The sequence below is a fragment of the Pygocentrus nattereri genome, chromosome 21 (assembly GCF_015220715.1).
Source record: "Pygocentrus nattereri isolate fPygNat1 chromosome 21, fPygNat1.pri, whole genome shotgun sequence".
Lineage (NCBI taxonomy): Eukaryota > Metazoa > Chordata > Actinopteri > Characiformes > Serrasalmidae > Pygocentrus > Pygocentrus nattereri.
In genome coordinates this window covers 19,240,537-19,258,016 of record NC_051231.1, presented here as the reverse complement: position 1 = coordinate 19,258,016, position 17,480 = coordinate 19,240,537, and the positions used below count along the sequence as shown (strand labels likewise).

General features: G+C 40.3%; 1 long non-coding RNA gene across 2 annotated transcripts; it reads right to left on the bottom strand.

The window, feature by feature from the left end:
* Positions 1–2,260: 2,260 nt before the first annotated feature.
* Positions 2,261–11,326, bottom strand: LOC108411301. 2 transcript variants are annotated; one of them, XR_005129276.1, is made up of 4 exons: positions 11,152–11,326; positions 8,493–8,549; positions 2,989–3,144; positions 2,261–2,354 (listed from the first exon to the last, which is right to left on the bottom strand). It is a non-coding gene; the product is annotated as an uncharacterized LOC108411301 (long non-coding RNA). The 2 variants fall into 2 exon arrangements; XR_001856559.2 differs by lacking the exon at positions 11,152–11,326 and having other exon boundaries at positions 8,493–8,655.
* Between the last annotated feature and the right edge of the window lie 6,154 nt (positions 11,327–17,480).

The window sequence follows — 17,480 nt, the reverse complement described above, 5'->3', positions numbered from 1 at the left end:
TTGCACGGACATACCACTTAATGAAGACACTTGAAAGGCTGATGCTAGCTCATCTGAGACCTCTGGTCAAAACAGCTCTTGACCCCCTGCAGTTTGCATACCAGGAGGGCATTGGAGTGGATGATGCAGTTATCTACTAGCTGGACAGAATGTACTCTTATCTGGACACATCGGGCAGCACTGAGAGGATCATGATCTTTGATTTCTCCAGTGCATTCAACACCATACAGCCTGTGCTGTTAGGGGAGAAACTATGGCTGATGCTGGTGGATGAATCCATCATTTCATGGACAATGGACTGTCTGACTGGACGACCCCAGTATGTGCAACTGCAGGGCTGTTTCTCAGACAGGGCTGTATGCAGTTTGGGGTCCCCAGGGGACTGTGTTAGCTCCATTCTTGTTCAAACTGTACACCCCCGACTTCAGATACAACCCAGAGTCGTGTCATCCAAGAACTTCTGTAGATGACATGGTCATTGTGGGGTACACAAGGAATGGATAGAAGGAGAAATACAGGAAGCTGGTGAAGGACTTTGTTGACTGGTATAAGCTGAACCAGCTGCAGCTAAACATCAGTAAGACTAAGGAGATGGTGCTGGACTTTAGGAAGTCCAAACCTGCCTTGTCAGCTGTCACGATTGATGGTGATGATTTGGATGTGGTCAGGACATACAAATATCTGGGTGTACACTTGGACAACAAGCTGGATTGGAGCTGTAACTCTCGTGGTGTACAAGAGAGGCCAAAGCTGTCTCTTTTTTCTGAGGAGGCTGAGGTGTTTTGGTGTGTGCACTAAGCTCCTTTGGACATTCTACCAGTCTGTTGTAGTGAGTGCTCTATTCTATGCTGTTGAGTGCTGGGGCAACAGCATTAACAAAAGTGCTCTGAACAAAATCAACAAACTTATTAGGAAGCTGGCTCTGTAGGAGTCAAGCTGGAGTCTTTTCAGGTTGTAGCAGAACAGAGGACGCTCAACAAGCTGTTAGCCATAATGGATAACACCTCACACCCTCTGCATGCTACACCAGATGAACAGAGAAGCACATTCAGTGGATGTCTGTTACAGCTGCGCTGTGTTAGAGGCCATATGAGATCTTTCTTACCTACTGCTATAAGGCTCTACAACGATTCTCCTTACTGCAGAGAAGGTACTGATCTCCTGCTATCTGAACTGTGCTAAACCACATCACTGTATCTCCTCTCTGATTAATACACACTGTGCAATATCACAATTATTACTGTATAGTGAAGCGTTAATACATTTTACACTACAATACTGATGCAACTCAAAGTTAGTCATGTCTTTAATATGTGCTGTTAGACTACCTCATACCACTCAGTGCCTGCTGTCTGTAAATACAGCAACTGTCTCATACGCCATGTAAATATGTAAATAGATAAACTTTTATACTTTATTTCTCTTGAACTTTAACTTATGTGTAGATTTTTGTATTTTGCGTAGTTTATGTAAGCTTATGTGTAATTATATGTCAGGCTACTGAAACACTGCAATTTCCCTCCGGAACCAATAAAGTTCTTTCTTTCTTTCTGTCTATCAACTCGGGTTATATTTGTCTGATATTCAAATTTGTTTGATAATCTGAAACATTTAAGTGTGACAAATGTGCAAAATCTAAAGAAATCCGTAAGGGGCAAATACATTTTCTCACACACGCACATACATACACACACATATTTATATATACATACATACATACATACACACACACACACACACACACACACACATATATATATATATACACATACATACATACATACATACACACACACACACACACACACACATATATATATATATATATATATATATATATATATATATATATATATATATATATATATATACACACACACACATACACACACACACACTGATCAGGTCTAACATTATGACCATCTCCTTGTAAATCTCCTGTTTGTGGATGTTATCAGTTCCACAGATCATACAGGTGCACTTTATAGTTCTTCAATATCAGACTGTAGTCTGTCTCTTTCTCTATATACTTTATTAGCACCATTTTACCCTGTTCTTCAATGGTCAGGACCCTCATAGGACCAGCACAGAGCAGGCATATTTAGGTGGTGGATTATTGTCAGCACTGTAATGACCCTGATGTGGTGGTGGTGGTGTGTTAGGGTGTGTTGCCCTGGTGTCTTCATACCAGCACCTCAAACCATGTGAAAAGTACAATACATATCATCAAAGATTAATTAAAAAATAATATTAAAACTTGCCTGATAATGTTTGAGTAGATCTTCTCCATTTTCACCAAGATATAATATGAGGCCACGGATGACAAGATCTCATCTCTGGTCTAGATCATTGTTCTGTTAACAGAATGTCATTTTTAGAAAGTGGAAAACATAATTAATGCATAATGCTCCAAAAAATGTAATAGGACCTAGGACACATGAGAAATGGCCACTGGTCTTCTGTCTTTAACCCATCCATGCAGCGCGAGCACACGCGCACACACACACACACACACACACACACACACACACACAGAGTGGGGGGCAGTCCTAACCATGGCACCTGGGAACCAACTGGCTTGCTCAAAGGCACTTCAGTCGTGTCCTATTCTAGCTGTTCAGGGAAGTGAACCAACAACCCTCCAGTTACAAAGCTGCTTCCCTAACCCCCAGGCTACAGCTACCCCAAGCCACAGCTGGCCCCAGACAGTCTGAACGCCTTTAGAAAAGGTAAATGGTAAATAATAGATCAAATTATAATTTGCTTAACATTCAAAACAACTGCTACTGCTCAAAATTGGTAGTTTCTTTTTTAAAAACTAGATGCTCACAAGATTTTACATATGCAGAATCTAAAGCAAAAGTTGAATGTTTCCGCATCTGACAGCTGTTTAATAAAATAATACGTTTTGCATACATTCTACAACACATGATAAACCAGTTTGCACTAATAACAGTTGAACAATACAAGCTCTTTATGCAAGCATACCTTTGCCAGTGAATCCAAAAGGGGTCGAATCTTTGTCCCTGCAGACCCTCCTTTTCCTTTCAAAAGGTCCAGAAGCTTTGGCATATGAGCATCCAGATTTGTAATAAATGTGTGTTCCAGATTAACTGTTGTGATCCTCATGAATTCGTCTTTTATCTGAGAGTCGCACAATATTATAGTCACACAAAACATATTTGCCATTTTCCCCCCAATTAATGTACATCACCCACAATGATGGAATTTACAAAAGTATTCACATCCTGTACTGTGACACTATAAATCATGGTCAGATGTATCATGTTTGTTTTAATTGTCCATAATATATGATATTTATGAACACTGTTTGAAACTGTCTGCAAGGGCATCAACATCTAAGACACAGTTTTTCCCAGAACCATAGTCGCCTCAATAATTTCGCTGCTGAGAATATTTTTACATTGTGACTGTCCTTTACATAGCATATCATGGTTTCCATCATGCCACTCTGCCACAAAGGCTTAATTGTACAAATCACAGTGCTCAGAATATGTTCTGAATACACTGTATACAGTTACCTGACTTTCACTAAACAGAGCCGGCCACCTCTCTTTGAACTCTTTAACAGCAGCACAGAGATTAACCACTTCATGTCTCCGATAAGAAAAGGACTTGGCCATTTTCTCATTGATGTTTTTCTCATTATGTTTCTTCTTTACTTCGCTGAGAAGGTCTAGTCTCTACATCTCCAGGCTTTCTTCAGTCTCTCCAAAAGGATGAGGAGGAAGATAGTTGACTTCTGCCTTTTTGGGCCTTTTAATGCCTTTGGCAGGAGCCTCTCCTGGACGCTTCCTTTTCACCTCAAGCTCAGGGCACACAGCCTTACGGTTTCTTATTTTGGAGCGATAATTGCCCATTTTGTATTTGAGACTCTGTTGCCATCCATACGTTCCAGAAAATGACCCAGGCTCCTTTAGGCATGGATACTTCGGAAGCTTCGGTCACTGCCAGTATTTGGGTATTCGTGGGGTAGGCTGTATAGCGAAAAATGCTTTCTGCTAGTTTCTCTAGAATATCGGACCTCACCTTTGGACTGTTGAAAGGAATTCCATTTTTTTCGATAGGCTTCATTTGCAGCTTCAAGCAATAGTTCCACATCATATGACAAGTAAGGCATCTGAAACTGTGCTGGCCAAGGCAAAGAGCGACAATTGGAGACACATTCTGGAGAAGTAGACAATATTATAGTATCAGCTGAAGATCCAGAAGAGTGAACTGATGAGTAGTTACCATCCACAGAAGACTGACGTTCACATGTTTCTGAATTTGAGATGCCTAATTCTTCTGCTGGAGTGAATGTGAGGATGACTGGAGGATCCATCTGTACAACTTTAATTGTGTCTTTATCTTTGACATCCTCAGTTGTGGTCAAGGTGACAAACCGGCCATCAAAGTCGGGATCTTTATATTGAAGGCAAAAATCTCCTTTAAGGGAAAAGGTGTCTTGAACATTTGACACAAGTTCCTCAACTGTACTCGAAATACCTAGAGGCAATGTCAGTTTGCAAATGTCATGATCCTCTAGAATGACACGCAGTTTAACTGACTGAGACATGGCCTTGGGTATGAAAGAGAGGAAGAGAAGACAACGAAAAAAATGAACTTTTCCTATACCAATTACAAATATTAAGGCTTTGATTTAATTAGAATAAATGACTAACAGAAGACTTCACAAAACAGGGTGGCTAATAAGAATGAATTTAGTAAAATCTAGGGCATAAGTCATGGCCTAGATTAAATGAACAGCTGGTATTTTACTACATAAAAATACTAACATTCTAACCTCAGGAGAAAAAATATATTACAAGACATATTTAGGAGATGGAAAGACTAAGTTGTAAGTGCTTTGAAGAAAAAAAAAAAATTGAACTGGATCAAGAAAACAAGTTGTTCTGTAAGCATGGTTAAACACAAATAAAGTAAAAAAGTTTGGAATGGTCTAGCCCTTACATATACAGACTGCTACTTGGCTGATCCAGTAATTGCTAGTAGTTATCCCTGTGCATAGAAAACAACACTAAAAGAAATAAAGACTCAAGAGTTTCCACTAGTCAACATATTCTCACACTGACCCTTTGCTACTTTTGTGATACCTAGTGTGATAAGCAAACGTGATGTTTTAATGTAACCATCAGCTTTCCTGAAACAAAGTAAGCAGCTAAAGGTTACACATCACTCAGCTCATGTTGCTCAAGAACTAGTATGTTGCGTGTGGATTCCAATTCATAGCTCCTAAGATGTTCACTGTACCAGGAATTTTGTACCTTAACAATGAAGGCCAGTTTGTCACAAACAACGAGCATGTGAAGTATCTCGGCAAAGTCAGGTAGCACTCCAGTTGAACCATATACTACCATCATTCCAGTAGAGTAGTCCGTGCCAAGAAAGCACAATTTATTTTAAAATAAAGTTGTCTTATTTGGAAATTTACGGAGGACTGACTCCTTTATATCCTCCTTTAAAACATCCAAACCTACTCTGGACAGTGCAGTCACAGAGAGAGCAGGCGTGATTACATTTGAATCATGGAGATGGTATGCGATCATAAGTTGATGCTTATTTGCCAGGGACAACAAAATATTCTGAAAACAATTCGTTTCTCTGACAATCTTCTTAAAGAAACTATGTTTAGCTTCAAACTTCATTGTCCAGAGGGCTACAAGGGGTCCGAATTCTTTAATGAGCTGTGGGTAATGCTCTAGAAAATGGTGTTTGGGAAGCAGTTTCTCCTGGGGGAAAACTTCTAAAAATCTGTGCCGGTGTTCAGAGATCTTAACATCAAGAAATGAAATGCTCTCCTCTGTGTGGACTGGTGACATCACAAGTTCAACAATGTCTTTCAGGGTCATTAACATCTGCCAAGATGGTTCTTCCTCTCGTACCTTTTCTCCTATTATTAAGGGAAGCAGACGAAGTAGGCACCAATTTTCATGTGCATTGCCTCCAACAGTTCTTCGAGAAGCAATGTTAAGTGGAACATCGTGTGGACAATTCGTCTTATCACTCCATTTAAGCGAGAACTTCTTGATAGAATTATTAAGTTCAACTAAAGAGAAATATTTGTTCTTAATTAAGATATCCAAACACCAATTCTACAGGAACAACTCCTTCCAGAAGGTCATGCATGGAGGGTAGCCAGATGTAACATGAAAATATCCCAGTTTCTCAGTAATGGCACACTGCCTTTTCACTCCATAGCAATGTGTTTGTGAAGGATTTCCCAGTGCTGACTGAACATGCAAGTTATGTTCCTCTTTAGTCCCAAGTTGAAATGCACCAGATCGCACCTCTTTTATCTGGAACTGAGAGCGCTCTCCAAGATAAAATCTACAGATGTGTGATCCTGTGAAGTTCTCAATAAATCCAGCCAATGAATGGGCCCCAAGATTATCTGCCACAACACTTAGCACTGTGCCTTTAATGAACTTCCCTAAACTCGGAATGTACAGCCCATGCACTTACAAGTTTCGAATGTCTGTTAGCAATGGCTCCAGAATGTTCTGAAATCCATATTTCTTAGTATCTTCTGCCTTACAAAGGATGGCCAGATAAATGGATGTCAGTTTAGACCTTGATTGCGATGGAACATTTGCCAACACCCAGTAAACTGCAGTAACTTTATGCTTCTTACGAGATGTTCCGAGTGGATTACACATCTCAAAGTCATCAATATACAGAATGAGACCAAGTCTCAATTCTTCTTGACAGAAAAAGTCATTTTCTTTGAAATGAGAGCCGTCAAACAAAGTCTCATACAGAGAACCAAATTTCCACTCAGAATGTGTGTTTTTTTTTATATGTTCTCCTGGATATCATTCCTTTTTAATATGCGTGTCAAAGACTGCAAAATTGGAACATACTGGTATGTTCTCTTCTTTTGTTCATCAAGAATGTATTCAATTGGTTCTACAATGGAGAACTGTTCCTTAAAGAACTGTCTTCTCTTATAAGAAGTGCTGAAAGGTCCATCTACTCCAAGAGCTGAACTTAGAGGATAAGTTGCAAAGGTCTTTCACCAAATCTGAAATCACTGAATTCTCAACACCACAATCATACTTTGTTAATGTGGACTTTATGACTTCTTTTATGATGGGACTTGATGCAGAACCTGATAAGAACTGAAGCTCTTCAATGATCTCATCAATACACTTATTTCACACATTGAAAATGCTTTCCAATTTTAGAAAGAGTCGACCAAGTTTATCCAAAATCACTTTGGATAAATCTTCTGATTCTTCAACTAAGCACTCAGGAGTACAGTCGTCCTCAAGAACAACTTCACTGTCCTCAACAGGACTACTTACTGGATCGAGGATTGTAGTTTTAAAATCATGACTTGAGTATGAATTATGTTTTCTGCTTCGATAAGAGGAAAAAGTTGAATATATGTTTGTCTTAAAACCACAGCCTTGAAATGCACAAGTTACTACTTCATGCCTTCTCAGATGAAATCCAATGTGTTCAAAATACTGCTTTTCTGTGTTGAAACTACAAGAGTTACAAACTTGACACTGAAATCTCAGAGTTGTCTCCGGGTTTACTGAGTCAGAATGTGCACGAGACAAATGTGACTTTAGGGCATTCCATGTCTTGAAAGAACAGGGGCAATCACTGTATAAACATGGTACTGACTGGCTATGACCCCCACGTCCATGCTTCAATCTGTAGTGCTTCAGCAGTTCTACTCTTCTAGATGCATTAAAGCTACAGACTTTACATGACCAGTTCATGTAAGATTACCTAGGAAAAAAAGTTTAATTAATTAAGACACATTTTACACTGCCAAGGCTGCTAAACTAAAGCTGAACTATGTAACGGACAGAAAGTCAACAGTTCATGAACGGACGAGTAAAGCTGGAGCCCAGGTTTCTTACGCTCAAGTAGTTAATAAACCGACTAGTGGAACACCACCCGCGTGACTACAGGTCTCGTGTCGCACTCGCCGGTTAGCGGCCCAAAGTTCATTTCTGTCCGTGTTAAAGCGGAGATAAAGGCTGAACTCCTCCCCAAAAGCGTTACAACTGGACAACCATGAACAACTGTTCGTCTTAGCTTACTACTTTTTTGTTTAACGAATACATAAAACATGCGTAACTAAAATACATTCGGTTAGCACTGTAGACCCACGTCTACCAAAAACATAACATTCGGGCAACTTAATAGGCAGCTAAAAGCATTAGCAAAAACAATCAAACTGTTACTTAAACCACTGTAAAATATATACAGTGGGCAGCAAGGTAGGTAAACATCGCCCGACAAGTTGGACATGTCTGAACTAAGGTTCAGCTTTAGCGGCCATTGATCACCATGGCATTCAGCTGGATGTGAAACCTACCTACTTTTAGCTTAAGTACACATGAACGTGATGCCAAGAAAGTGAATGTATAATAATGACAACACCAATACTGTATTCGTTGCTATTCTGTTACAAAAACAGTTGAAAAACAATTAGTTAAAGTTCAACTTACGTGGAGCTTTGCCAAATTTGGACCAACCTCTGCCTCCCTCGCTGTTCTCTTCAACGCCTCATCCGTTCATTTACGCATGCGTGAGAGTAAGCAGTATTTGAGTAAAAAAAACTTATTTATTCCTCGTTTTCCCAGAAGCTACAAAACACTTGTAGAATGAACGGAATATATTAAGTAAAACATACACTTTATATTTTTTATTAACAATTTACTAGAATAAATTAAATATGAAACTCAAAGACCAAGTAATCCCCATTACTTAGTATTTTGACTAAAAAACACATTTTTAATTTAGTAATATTTACTGACCCGCTGAATCATTTTTTTGAGTGTAGTCTGATCCATGTTCAAAATGAATAGAGCATTTTGAGAGTTTAATCATTTATTCATTTTGTTTGTCTGCGTTTCATGAAGAAAAGCCAAAGTGAAGTTTGTGTTTTCTTTTTTCTCTTAGTGTTTTCATTTTAGATCTGGCCATGAAAAACCAGAATAACGACTAAAATGAAATGACAAGTAGGCGTTTTCAATTTATTTTTATTTTTGTCACAAATGGCTCGTGCTCATGTGAAAAATGAAATTGCAAATGAAGGCATTTCATTTAATTTTCAATTTTGGCAGGATATGTGCGCAGATGTTTGGAAAAAGAAATGGCAAAAATAGGTTTGCATTTACATTTTATTGTTTTCATTTTCATTTCCATTTTGGCAAGATTTGCATCCCATAGCTTCCTGCGGAGAGCGACAGAGTGTTTTTTACCCTCCTGTGTGATCCTTAATGTGGCAGGGTACAGCATGGTGAATCGCATGTCTCTCTGGTGTAGTTGCTTTTGAATTTGGTCATGTTCCTTCCGTTTCCTCAAGACTTGCGCAGAGAAGTCCTGAAAGAACAGGATCTTTTTCCTGTTGTATTTTATGTTTTGGTTCTCGTGTAACACAAAGGATGACTTCTTTCCAGCAAAAGCATGGAATCTAATGAGCAAGGGACGAGAGTGGTCAGCCTGCGGGCGAGGCTTACGATGGGCGCACTCTAGTTTCAAAATGCCCTTCTTCATCACCATACCCAGTACCTCAGGAATCCATGTTTGAAGGAAATTGACAGGGGACCAAACCTCTACACCCTCAGGTAGACCGATGATTTTCATGTTTTCCCCTGTTCTCGAGGTTGTCCACTTTATCTTGAAGACAATAGTGTTTTCAGCTTTAGCGATAGCTTGGGCGTAGCTCTGGTCCTCAATGGAGCTGATCCTAGATTTGGCTTCATTAAGTCTTTTGGTAAAGTCTCTAACTAATCAGCCTGTAGTTTGTAGACAGATGTGAAGACTTGCTCAGGTTTTTCATCTAAGAGTTAGGGTTAGAGCTATTTTTGCAGAACCAGAAAATCTGCGATGCCTCTTTCGCCATCTTGGGTCAGACCTTCAGTAGACCCCCATAACTCATCTCAATATGTTTCTGAGTTTATTCTCAAAGAATTTTGAGATTTATAGAAAGGAGAATTATAGCTAAATAAAAATTAGTTGCGAGGAGCTCCAACACTTGCGTCTGTTCAGTTCACACACATCCCAATGCAGTTTGTTTTTGAGAACCTGCACTTTATTGGAGAGCTTGTTCCCATCCAGTTCCATCATCACTTTCTGAAGATATCAAATGTGTATCGCAAAGAATGCCACAACTTATCAAATACTGTTTCTTAAGGCTGTCAGGCTTTACATTTAAGTAGACGCATAATGCTTTTAGGATGCATTCCCGTAATACTTCAACAGTGTGATTTTGTGGGAGAATCTTTCTGAATGTGCCAAAGGATCCTTATTTGGGTTGCTTTGTAATTCTATTTGAGAGGCAGCAAATGAACAAGAGAGCAATAGGACAATGAGACGGAATTAAGGAGAAAGAGTTAATGAAGTACATTTGAAGTCATTTGCATAGTTTGCATAGCTACATTCATTAAAACTCAATTTTTCATTTATTTCATTCATTTATTCCTAGTTCATTCTCTTTGGTCACTTAGGATTCTAACTGCATTTTAAGAATGTGAAAGTCAATAATACTATAGATAGGTATTTTCTTTTTTCAGTTTCATCACATTCCCAGTGGCTCAGAAGTGTATATACACATGGTTAGTATTTGATAGCATTGTCTAAATTGTTTAACTTGGGTCAAATGTTTTGGGAAATCTCCACACGCTTCTCACAATAAGTTGGTGTAATTTTGGGACATTCCTCCTGATGGAACTGGTGTAACTGAGTTGTTTTTAAAACCTCCTTGCTTACACATGTTTTTTACTGGCTTTGTAATAATCACTGCATTACTTTTACTTTGTTACATAATGATGTTCATTATGGCCAAACAGTTGCATTTTTGTTTTATCAGACCAGAAGACATTTCTCCAAAATAAGTTTTATATAAAATAAACTTTTGAGCCACTGGGAAGTTGAAATCTCTCTCTAATATTATTCTGATATTTCACATTCTTAAAATATATTAGTGATCTTAACTGACCCAAAAGAGGGAATGTGTACTAGGATTAAATGTCAGGAGTTGTGAAAGACAGTTTTAATGAACGTGGTAAAGTGTAAACTTCAACTTTCAGTTTTAAAATCGCCAAAGGTCAGAGCCTAAATTACACAAACTAATAAAAAAAAAAAAAAAAAAAAACCACATACTTTGTCCATGACTGCCATGATCATGCTGATATTGCGTCCAGCTGTTCCTCCCTTCTTTTTGAATACCCTCACTAGCTGGCTGGAGTAGTGATTCAAATTATACACCCCAATACCAATGAAGTTGGGACGTTGTGTAACACATAAATGAAAACAGATTATGATGTTTTGCAAATCCTTTTCAACCTTTATTCAATTGAATACACTACAAAGACAAGAATCTGATGCCTGCAACACGTTCCAAAGAAGTTGGGACAGGGGCATGTTTTCCACTGTGTTACATCACCTTTCCTTTTAACAACACTCAATAAGCGTTTGGGAACTGAGGACACTAATTGTTGAAGCTTTGTAGGTGGAATTCTTTCCTATTTTTCTTGATGTACAACTTCAGTAGCTCAACAGTCTGGGGTCTCCGTTGTCGTATTTTGCACTTCATAATGCGCCACACATTTTCAAAGGGAGACAGGTCTGGACTGCAGGCAGGCCAGTCTAGTACCCGCACTCTTTTACTGTGAACACGTGTAGAATGTGGCTTGGCATTGTCTTGCTGAAATAAGCAGGGATGTCCCTGGAAAAGACGTTGCTTGGATGGCAGCACATGTTGCTCCAAAATCTGTATGTACCTTTCAGCATTAATCAAATCAAATTAAATTTATTTGTATAGCGCTTTTTACAACGGATGTTGTCACAAAGCAGCTTTACAGAATTTCGGAAAAGACAAAGTTTCAAGAGAACTGTAAGAATGTACAGAAACCCCCCCGGTGGGCAAGCCAGGGGCAACAGTGGCAAGGAAAAACTCCCTCAGAACTGAGGAAGAAACCTTGGGAGGAACCAGGCTCACCATCCTCCTCTGGTCAAACTACCTACAAGTGATTATACTATTAACAGCAGTAATATTGGTATTAGGAATATCTAAGAGTCTATGAGAACATCAGCGTAGGGTGGGAAGCTCATCCAAGGTAGGTGGTGGTAGCTGGGGCGTGGGCAGCTGGTCTGAAGTGGGTAGCAGGAGGGCTCAGCAGTCAGTCATCCTTCAGTGTCCAGCCGGACATATGGGTGATTGTATACTCAGAAAGAAAGCAGGTAAATGGAATTAGTTTTGTTCTATCCGTTTGTACATAAACAGGGAATGTAAACATTTACAGAGTGTGGCTAATGACTCCGGCAGATCTGACTATGACAGCTTAACTAAAAGGAGAGAACCAGAAGGACACACAGACACGGCAGCACTCTGAAACAGTTCGGCATCCCTCTGCTCCACCGTCCACAAACTTGAGTGACCGCATGCAAGCAGCAGGACGACAGCACCAGCGTCTCAGTTTACTATAATTCCCTGTGTCCATGGACCCCTGGATCTGCTGCCTTTATCTAAGGGGGAACATTAGCTACCAAAAGCTAAACTGAACAAGTGAGTTTTCAGTCTAGTCTTAAAGATTGAGACTGTGTCTGAGTCCCGAACAGTTTCTGGAAGATCATTCCAGAGTTTGTGGGATTTATAAGAAAAAGCTCTTCCCCCAGCTGAAACCTTCTGAATTCTGGGGACTATTAATAAGCCAGCACTCTGTGATCTGAGTGGTCGTGATGGCTCATAATGAGAAATAAGGTTTTGCAGGTATTCAGGAGCAAGACCATGTAAGGCTTTATAAGTCAATAAAAGGATATTATAATCAATACGGAATTTAATAGGTAGCCAATGAAGTGATGATAGCACTGGACTAATATGCTCAAATTTTATACTTTTAGTGAGGACCCTGGCTGCGGCGTTTTGGACTAGTTGGAGTTTGTTTAAACTCCTGCTCGTGCATCCTGACAGTAGTGCGTTACAGTAGTCTAGCCTAGAAGTAATAAAGGCATGTACTAGTGTTTCCGCATCACGCAGGGACAGGGCATTTCTGATCTTGGCAATGTTGCGAAGATGTAGAAAAGCTGTCCTGGTGATGCTGCCTATGTGTTGATCGAATGATAAATCTGAATCTATTATAACGCCAAGATTTTTTGCTGCTGATCCAGGTGTGGCTGGAAAGTCGGCAAGATTTAAGATAAAATCTGGTGATTTACTTCTTGCTAATTTTGGACCCAGAAGGAGAACCTCTGTTTTGTAGGAGGAAGTTGCGTGGCATCCAGCCTTTCACGTCTTTTACACAGTCCTCCATTTTCTTTAACCTGTATTTGTCATCAGGTTTGGCTGATATGTACAGTTGAGTATCGTCTGCATAACAATGAAAGTTTACGCCATGGTTACTTATAACTGTGCCTAACGGTAACATGTATAGTGTAAATAATAATGGTCCTAATATAGACCCCTGCGGAATTCCAAATCTCACTTTTGAATAAGTGGAAGATAAATTGTTTACCCTAACAAACTGATAACGTTCTGATAGGTAAGATCTGAACCATGATAGGGCCGTCGCTGTGACTCCAACCATGTTTTCTAACCTTTCTAGGAGAATATTGTGGTCTATTGTATCAAAAGCCACGCTAAGGTCAAGCAGCACCAAGAGAGATATGTAGCCTTGATCAGAGGCAAGAAGAAGATCATTAGTTATCTTAACTAGAGCCGTCTCAGTGCTGTGATGTGGCCTGAATCCAGATTGGAATTTTTCATATATATGGTGCTTATGTAGATATGAACTAAGTTGTTGGGCAACAGCTTTTTCTAAGATCTTTGATATAAACGGTAAGTTAGAAACAGGCCTGTAATTAGACAAAACGGTGACATCAAGATTTGGTTTCTTGATCAGAGGTTTGATAACTGCTAGTTTAAAAGCTTTGGGGACATGGCCCAGACTAAGGGATGAGTTTACAATAGTTGAGATAGGGTTTATAATAACTGGCAGTACTTCTTTGAGTAATTTTGATGGAATTGCATCGAGTGTGCAGGTTGTGCAATTTGCAGAAGAGATAATCTTCTCTAGCTCTAGCTGTGGGAGGGGGTAAAAGGTTTCCAGACTCTTTTCTACAGCTGTGTTTTGTTCTATATCAGCCAAGTCAGATGACAGCCAAGCTGGATTTGAATTTGATACTGTGGGTTGAATTTGTTGTCTAATATTATAAATTGTATTATTAAAGAAGCCCATAAAAACCTCACTGGTGAGAGTTGCTGGGATTTCTGGTTCAGTACCTGCCTGATTTTGTGTGATTTGGGAAATCACATTAAACGGAACTCTAGGATTATACTTTTTATTCTCGATCAGCGAGGCCAGATATGCTGAGCGAGCTTCAGTGAGAGCATTTCTATACTCTATAAGGCTGTCCTTCCAGGCAGTGTGGAACACTTCTAGTTTGGTATGACGCCATTTCCGCTCTAATTTCCGAGCTGTTTGTTTTAAGGTCCGGGTTTTATCGTTGTACCACGGGGCGAGCTTTTTCTGCCTTATTCTTTTTATTTTAAGTGGGGCCACATTTTCTAAAGTGGATCGTAAGGTATTTTCTAAATAATCGGTTAATAAATCTAGATCCATTGGGTCTGATGGAGTGGAGACTGGGGTTGATAACTCTGGGAGATTTTCTATAAATTGTAGGGCGGTAGAAGGTTTTATTGTGCGCTTTGTTGAATAACAAGGGGACGTATATATGTTATGGCTAAATCGTAGCTCATATGAAATTAAGTAATGGTCAGAGATCGCTGTGGTTTGCGGTAGGATATTAAGCTTGTCTATGTTAAGACCTAGTGTCAAAACTAAATCTAACGTATGACTACAGTAGTGTGTAGGCCCTGTTACATTTTGGGTAAAACCAACAGAGTCTAGGATTGAGGTAAATGCCCTTTTTAATGGGTCGTCTACCTTCTCAAAGTGAATATTAAAATCTACAATTATTACTTTATCATTGCACACAGCCAGGTTTGCAGCGAAGTCACTAAATTATTTTATAAATTCAGAGTATGGCCCTGGTGGTCTGTAAATGTTAAATAATGAGAACGCCTTCTTTTTTGTGACCGGATTTATGACGTGAATAGAGAGGACCTCAAAGGAAGTAAGCGTTGCATTGTTTCTGACTAATAGAGAGTATTTTGGTATATTATACAGACTCCACCTCCCTTGCCTGATAGTCTGGGCCTATGTGCATAATTATAGCCTACAGGCGTGGCTTCATTTAAAGCTAAATATTCATCTGGTCTAACCCACGTTTCAGTAAGACAAAAAAGTAAAATTTATGATCGCTTATAATTTCATTTACGACGACTGCTTTAGAGTTTAATGATCTTATATTAAGTAGTCCAAGTTTTAGATCTAAGGTGTTAGTGCTATCATCAGAACATGGATATATGTTGATAAGGTTATTTAAGCAGACTGATTGAGTTTTTCTGTGATTAAATTTAGTTTTAATTCGGGGCAAAGACATGGTCTCAATAAGGTTAATCTTGGGTGACGCCTCAAGGCGGATTGCAGCGGTCGGTTTAGCCTGTGTCTGCGGTCTGGTCCCGGCTTTGGATTGTCAGCAGCGGTTTACACTACTCTGCCGACTAACTAAAAGACTATGTGCTATGCTGCACGAAAGTAAGGCAGCACCCTCCCGCGTGGGGTGGACACCATCCCTACCTATAAGACCAGGCTTGCCCTCAAAACGTAACCAATTGTCTATAAAGCCCACTTGATTTTTGGAACACAACTTGGTCATCCAGCAGTTTAACGCCGTAAGCCTGCTGTAGGCTTCAGCGCTGCGCCACATTGGGATGGGGCCAGAGCAGATTACGGCATCGGACATCGTCTGGGCCTGTTTAATCACCTCTCTAATATTAGCCATAGTTACCTCAGACTGCTGCAGACGGATATCATTGGCCCCTACATGAATGACTATCCTCGAATATCTCTTATCAGCTAATCTAAGGTTGCCACTAATGTCCGACGCTCTGGCTCCCGATAAGCATCTAACTGTAACCGCTGGCGCCCCTAACGGAGTATTCACATGTCGAGCAATCGAGTCTCCTATGACCAGAGTGCTTTTAACAGGCTTCACAGTGGGTGCTTCACTGAGCAGGGCAAACCCTGACACGCGAATCGGAGGAGCGTGGTGTTCCGGTGGGCTAGCTTTGGCCTCAGCATTAGCATTAGCCTTAGCTTTCCGGCTAGACCGCCGATTCTGACGCCGGAGTCGAGGGGATGCTAACTCTCCCTAGGGTACCGGGGGCTGCTAACGCTGCCTCTGGCTGCCTATCCCCTATCCCCGGATACGCACTTCTAACTGGTCGACCTTCTCCACCAAACAGCTAACTAGCTGGCACTTAGTACAAACGCTATCGCGGAAAAGGGCGTTAGGCTAAACATGCCACACTCTGCGCAGACGAAGCAACCAGCAGAAGCCATGATATTTCAGCCACTTACTGCTTCTTGTTGATTTAGATGCTGATAGCACAAAAAACTTTACCGCAGTGACGCGCTCTCAGTCGTTCGCAGTGACGCGCTCTCAGTCGCTCGCAGTGTCTCAAATGATTAATGGTGCCTTCATAGATGTGCAAGTTAGCTATGCCATGGGCACTGACACACCCCCATACCATCAGAGATGCTTGCTTTTGAACTTTGCGCTGACAACAATCTGGGCAGTCCTTTTCCTCTTTGGCCCGGAGGACGCGACGTCCATGATTTCCAAAAACAATTTGAAATATTGACTCTTCAGACCACAGGACACTTTTCCACTTTGCGTCAGTCCATCTCAGATGAGCTCAGGCCCGGAGAAGCTGGCGGCATTTCTGGGTGTTCATATATGGCTTTCGCTTTGCATGGCAGAGTTTTAACTTGCACTTGTACATGGAGCAATGAACTGTGTTCACTGACAGTGGTTTTCTGAAGTCTTCCTGAGCCCATGTGGTAATATCTGTTACAGAATGATGTTGGTTTTTAATGCAGTGCCGCTTGAGGGATCGAAGGTCATGGGCATTCAATGTTGGTTTTCTGCCTTGCCGCTTACTTGCAGAGATTTCTCCAGATTCTCTGAATCTTTTGATGATATTATGGATGGAAATGATGAAATCCCTAAATTCCTTGCAAATGCAGATTGAGAAACGTTGTTCTTAAACTGTTGGACTATTTGCTCATGCAGTTGTTCACAAAATGGTGAACCTCGCCCCATCCTTGCTTGTGAACGACTGAGCCTTTTAGGGATGACCCCTTTATACACAATCATGACACACGCCTGTTTCCAATTAACCTGTTCACCTGTGGAATGTTCCAAACAGGTGTTTTTTGAGCATTCCTCAACTTTCCCAGTCTTTTGTTGCCCCTGTCCTAACTTATTTGGAATGTGTTGCAGGCATCAAATTCAAAATGAGTGAATATTTGCAAAAAACAATAAAGTTCATCAGTTTGAACATTCAATATCTTGTCTTTGTAATG